Source organism: Lactuca serriola, chromosome 3, assembly GCF_051521515.1.
Source record: "Lactuca serriola cultivar US96UC23 chromosome 3, Lser_US96UC23_V15, whole genome shotgun sequence".
In the NCBI taxonomy this organism is placed as follows: Eukaryota; Viridiplantae; Streptophyta; class Magnoliopsida; order Asterales; family Asteraceae; genus Lactuca; species Lactuca serriola.
In genome coordinates this window covers 278,096,747-278,103,159 of record NC_136410.1, presented here as the reverse complement: position 1 = coordinate 278,103,159, position 6,413 = coordinate 278,096,747, and the positions used below count along the sequence as shown (strand labels likewise).

The 6,413-nt window shown below is 33.7% G+C and overlaps 1 long non-coding RNA gene across 4 annotated transcripts; it reads left to right on the top strand.

The window, feature by feature from the left end:
* Window positions 1-2,734: 2,734 nt before the first annotated feature.
* On the top strand, window positions 2,735-6,165 carry LOC145094917 (uncharacterized). Of its 4 annotated transcripts, none has more exons than XR_013703638.1 (4): window positions 2,735-3,150; window positions 3,284-3,680; window positions 3,831-3,911; window positions 4,003-6,165. It is a non-coding gene; the product is annotated as an uncharacterized LOC145094917 (long non-coding RNA). The 4 variants fall into 4 exon arrangements; XR_013703639.1 differs by having other exon boundaries at window positions 2,735-3,680; window positions 4,003-5,425; window positions 5,709-6,165; XR_013703640.1 differs by having other exon boundaries at window positions 2,735-3,680; window positions 3,831-3,890.
* The last annotated feature ends 248 nt before the right edge of the window (window positions 6,166-6,413 follow it).

The window sequence follows — 6,413 nt, the reverse complement described above, 5'->3', positions numbered from 1 at the left end:
ATCGAAGGTCTCGACAATGGTATTTCAGCGGTAAAAAGCCTGGCAAAAACCGACGTCAGATAAAGAAGTTATGAATTTTTAAAGAAATTCCTTAATCACGATATTTTATAAATAAATAATAAAAATAATTTCATAATTTGCCAACGGAATCTAAACGAAAGTTGTAGAGCATAGTCTCACCTACGCGTGGATATAAAGACCATCGAAAACGGAGTTCGTATGAGGAAGATATGATTTTTTGAAGTTTATTAAATAAATTATATATAAATTTAAATAAAAAATCTGGTAATATCCGAAGGAGGAGTCAGCGTCCTCATCCGAGTTACGCGCTGCGTAGCCTCGTACGCCCCGTGTACGCGAAGGCCTTGGTCTCCGTCCGTCCACGTCGCCCCTATGCGAAGCTACCCCCTCCCCGTCCCATCCGAAGCCGAGGCAGTCGAGGACTCGGTCATGCATGATGTACGCGTACGCGCTGCGTACAAGCGTACGCCCCGCGTACCGAGGCGGTTCAGCACCCCTATAAATAGAGATGCGAGGGTTCCCGGGAATTTTGCTCATTCTCTCTCTATTTTCTTGCGTGTTGCCTCGTTTTCCGTGCCCGCACTACCCCGAAGCCCTGATCATTTTGCTCAAGTCCCGAAGATCGATTTTACTCCCGAGATTCCCGAGAATCCTGAGAAAAATCCGTTTCCCGAGACGAAACTCTGCCCGGTTTTCCATCTCGCTATCTTCAAACTTTCAAGTGAGTTCATATCCCCTTCAAACACACTTTAAATACATTTTAAATGCTTTTATACTCTTTTAGGGGAGTAATACAAGTAAACATACGGTTATTATCGTGTATTTCATAAAATTTTCACTTTACTCGTTTTTATCAAATGAATCACTTGTGATTTAGTACTACTATGTGAAAACTCTTGTCATACTTTGCATGCACTAGATTTATACAAAGTATTTAGTAATTCCAAAGTATCCTTCGCTGCTAAACTGTTTTATACATTCTAAAAACTTATGATTTATGCTTTGTCAAACATTGTGAAAAAGGATAAACTTTGCACACAAAACTATTACTTTAATACAGACTTAGTTAAGAATCCATGAGACGTGTACATCTTCAAATACTGCCTTTTTATTAGAAGGTATCGCTACAAGTCATGTCTATAACCAGAGTCTCCCGTTCGGAGAACGTGTCAAATGTGTATAGATCTATACGGGAAGTCATGATCCCGCACCCTGACTGTTAGCTACAGTCCTTCCTTTGGGGTGACAGTTTGTCATAACGCTACGACGCCTAAAGAACGTCGCTACAGGCATATTATGTTTAGTATGGTTATAAAACTCATCGGATATACAATTATTATAGTACTTCTGATTTATGAATGATTAGTTTTAAAAACTATTATTCATCTAATAAACTGAAATCTTCTAATGGGTTTTATTATATAAAACTATGCTTCAACTTTCTAAAGCATGTCTTTTGCTTTCGGTTTTAGTCTGGGACATTAGGCTAACTATTACTTTAGGAAAATATGGGATTTTCCTTGTATGCAAAACAAACGACTAATAGGAAAATAAGGGATTTTCTTGATTCAGCTAGCTATATTATTCAATACATATATTCTCATGCATTTCACACTTTTATAAGAAAATAAGAGATTTTCTTGGAAAATATACACTCATTTTGGAATGACATTCAATGTTTCTAAATCACTTATGAACTCACCAACTTAATTGTTGATACTTTTTCTTTGAAATAACTTGTATTCTCAGGGAACCGTTAAGCAGGTTTGGAAATCAACTTTTGGGGATTAACGCGCTGACGTTAATTATTTCTTTTGAAAGATGTTTATGCATTTATCTTTTGAGCATATAATGAATACAATGATGTAAACATTTTTAAAACCTTTATATATGTATGATGGTGTGTACCTTCCTTTCTATGAACTGTTATGATACTGAATATGACGTCCTCCGCCCCCGAACGTTTCCGCCGTTCTGGTTTGGGGGTTGTGACAATAACTTAATAGATTTTTGAAAATTTAATGTAATAAGAAAGATTAGTTATAATCTCTCTCTCTCTCTCTCTCACACACACACACACACATTTTAGGGTTATAAATATCTCTTTGATTCATTAAAAAACACATCTTTTCTTCCTTTCAATTCCATTTCATTACTCTTTAAATTTCATTCTCACTTTCAATTCAATTTTTTAAAAAGAATATTATTCTGAGGCTAGTCGTAAGATGCGCAGAATGGTCTGAACAGAAAGAAATGATGTTAGCTAGAGTATACACCGACACTTTCAAAAATAACCAAGTTACTCAGTATAGATTTTCATATTTTTGGTGAATAGTTATGAATTATTTTAAACAACAACTTAGGGGTTCAGATCATTTAACATAAAGAAGTTTCTAACGATGAAGTTTTAAGCGTAACAAAAAATGAGTATCGTGAGTACCATAGTATTAACATTTTCGTTATGAGACGACATGAAATATTTTAAAAAATAACATATTTTTTTAGAATTTATTATACAATATATTAAAGTTCTCCACCCTTAGCTATACTAAAGTGGCTAAGGGATGTCAAAAATGGTCCTTTAAGTACTTCTTTTTTGCAGTTTGGGATATGTGCTAGGAGATGACAAAATTGGTCCTTTGTTTATAGTTGTGGGTTCACTTCTGTCTCTACATTGGGTCATTTTATTTCATTGTTTATATTGTTGGTGGGTTTTTTTTTTGCTTCATCACCGTTTGCTTGAGTACGCGTACATAAACATGTCACTTTCAGATTCTCCACCGTTTTCTTCTCCAATTACAGATTTACACAGGTCCACCGATCACCTCCATACATTTCTCAATCGACTTCTCCCTTTTTGCTTCCTTTTACTTCCGCCTGCGCCCAATTTCGGAGTACCCACCGGGGTTACTTTAAATCGGTCCATTCATCCATTCACTGCATCGATTTGTTACCGATTTGTTACCGGGGTTACTTTAAATCTACTCATGCGGTTTATTCGGTCTTCAATCCAAAAAATCTCATCCTTTGGGAACCGGTCGGCATAGCGGATCCACCAACGCTTTACCTTCGTTCGTTTGAAGGTATTCTAACTGGAGCCGTCGCCTCTCCCACCGTTTCCCCGACTAGGTAAGCCAATTACAATACGATTGGTGTCATCGCCTCTTCCAAGAATCACTGCTTCATCTCGATCATCCCTCTCCTCTACCTTCTTCTATTCAATTTCAATCTGACAATATTCTATTTCGATTGAAACAAACAGGCGTTCGTCGCTTCGATATACTCCCGATTTTGGCTTTGATTTTGAAGGTGTATCTCTAAGATTTTGAAGGTAGCCCTAATTATTCCTCCAGTTAGGCCATCATTCCTCCCTACTCTTCTTTACTTTGTTCTTATTTTCTTCCACCGACTCTGGTTTTACCTCTCCAAAAAACGACACCAAAATCGCTTTCATCGGTGTAATTTTCCCACAACGTCAATCCCGATTTCCGTCTTACCCCATCTCTCTTGCTATCAGTTTTTTGATGGCCTATTATGGGCTTTGTACCCATCGCCGTTGAAGATCATCACTTCCAATGCAACACCATCAAAACCAACTGCTCAGTCGGTGGTTATTATGATTTCTGGAAGATGTTCTCAAGACCCAATTCAAGCAGAAGGTCTGTTCAAAGTTTTTTTTTTGTTAATTTCTCTGTTTTTTTTCAATATCTATTGAAAATGAACATGCAATGCCCTAACCCATGTGCATTTATCTTCATTCGCAAATATGATATGGCAAAGAACATTCAAAGATTTTATTGTTTTTCTAGGGTTTACACCAACCGGGGAAGAGGCAGAAGAAATAGGAGAGTGCTAAGATTTCCCACCAGGTGTTGTTAATTATAGAAATGGTGATTCTGAATTTTTCATCGTTTCTTTCTTATGGTGTTTTGGACGTTGATCTTTGAACTTCATACCATTTTCTTTATTTTCAATATGCAGAGTAGAAGAAGACAAAGGGGCCCAAAAGTTTTATGAAAAAAAAAAGACTTCAAACATTGATAACTTCTTTTTGTAAGAATAGATCGATTTATGTTGCTGTTATCACCTATAATTTTAGGTAGTTTCTTAAATTTAGTTTTCCACCACCTCAATTGAATTTCAAAATCTGCATTTAAATGGTTTCACTTTTTTCTATCCATTTGATGCAATCAAAATAGTGTCATCAGTTGAAAAACATATTCTTTATAAAGGAATAATAACAAAAATGATGTTTGCTTATCTAATTTGCCACATATGCCCTTGGAATGCCTTCTTGAGCAGATCTTGGATAGTGATTTCAACCATACATAAGGTAAGATTTTATCGATTATCTCAAATGGAAAAGGGTGTTTTGGGGTTTTCACTCAGAAACACCGGTATATCTTTTTTTTTTTTTTTTTCCATTTCATTAGATCACACCTTGGTATCTGTTAGGTCAAAGCAGAAACTACTTTTTGAATACTCAATTATGATGCTCCAAGTTTCATATCTCTCATGCTCTATCCCCATTAAGTTCATTATCCAATATTTATGAGACACGATCGTATTATTTGGGTCATACACTCATAATATCAGTTATTTTGTTTGTTTTCTTTTAATTTAAAAAAAAATTATTGACTTTATATTTATTTGCAGGTATGTGTACCTATAAAAGAATGAAGACTTGAAGACTTCATAGAACAAAAAGTGTCCCATTTTGATAGGTTTGCCCTTGTAGAATTTTAGATTGTTATTTAAATAGCTATTTTCTGCATTATTAAAGGTTATGCTGAGATGGGGACAAGGTTGTTCACATTTTGCATTTTTTATGTGTGAAAAGTCTGAATTGTCATTTTCTCTCAATATTGTAGTTATTATATATTTAATTTATGTTTTTTGGTGCGGTGGGTGCTCATGTGTACAGAACACGTATAAGTGAAACAACTTGGTGCGGTGGGTACTCTGACAATTTATGTTTTTCGGATTTTTTGATTTCATTTGATCAATTTAGTGTTTTCAGCTTTTGATTGTAAAACTAAGAGAATATAAGTGAAAGTAAAACTTAACCCCCCACATTATAATTTTTTTAACTTTCTATGTTTGGATATTTGGTTGCTTGGTAAATGATAGCATGAAAATTCTTTTTATGTTTTCTTGGTTTGCTTGATAGGTCAAGGTAGTTATGTTGTTTGCTGGTGGATTTATCCACAATTTTCCATCTTTTGGAGTTTTTTTGACATGGGTTTCATGAAAAATTCCACAATTTTTTTTGTACATGTCACTGATGAGGTTGTACCCCTATGACACATTCCATTCAATTGGTTGAGGTTACTGCACCTGTATCAGCTGAAAATTACAATGAAGTTGCAACTTCGGTCTCATCATTTTGTTAATATCTTACTTTGTAAGTTCTTTTTTAATTTTTCGATTAATTGCTATTCGTATAAATGATGTTCAAGTTTAAGTGAAGGCTGATTTATAAAATGAATGATGTTCAAGTTTAAGTGAAGGCTGATTTATAAAATGGTCAGATTTCAAAAAAAGGCTCTCCCATATTTGGAATCTTTAAAACTATGAAACTTTGGTAGTACCTATGGATTCATACTTCAATCCAACCAACATTTAGTAAATTAGACTTATGATCGATTGATATTATGTATTAACTATTAGGTGCAATATAAATGCAGGTTTGATGGAACTTTGGTGGTTGCCATAGATTTATGCTTCAATCCAAAGAAGATTTACCGAATTAGGCTTATGATTAGTTGTCATTGTGTATTAGCTTTACCATAAACTTTTTTTCCTTTTATTTATTTCTTGGGAATGAAGGTGGTCATAATCACAGAGAATCGAAGCTTTACTACTTATGATCACATTATATGGTATGGTAGGGTTTGAATTTTGTTGGCGACACGGGCTTAACCCCATTTAAATATAACAGACAACGCCGGCTTCCGACCCCCGCAAAGCGGGGAACACTTCTCTAGTTAGTGATTATAGATGGATTTAATTTGTTGGTTTGTTTTTTAGTTTACCGTTTGTAATTATTTAAGTATTTATATTCATTTTAACATTAGTTTTAGGATTTTATTTATGTATTATTGTAGTGTTTTTTTAATAAAATGTTTTTTTTTTTTAATTTTATTTTATCATGTTTTTATTTTAAGTTAGTAAAAGTTTAGTTTTAAAAATAAAAAGTAAAAAAATTAAATTGGTTGTGATGGATGAAAATTACAAGAAAAATGAGTTTCTATATAGTATGTATTGTTGGATGAAAAAATGAAAAGGATATATATATATATATATATATATATATATATATATATATATATATATATATATATATATATATATATATATATATATATATATATATATATAAAAGAATGAGT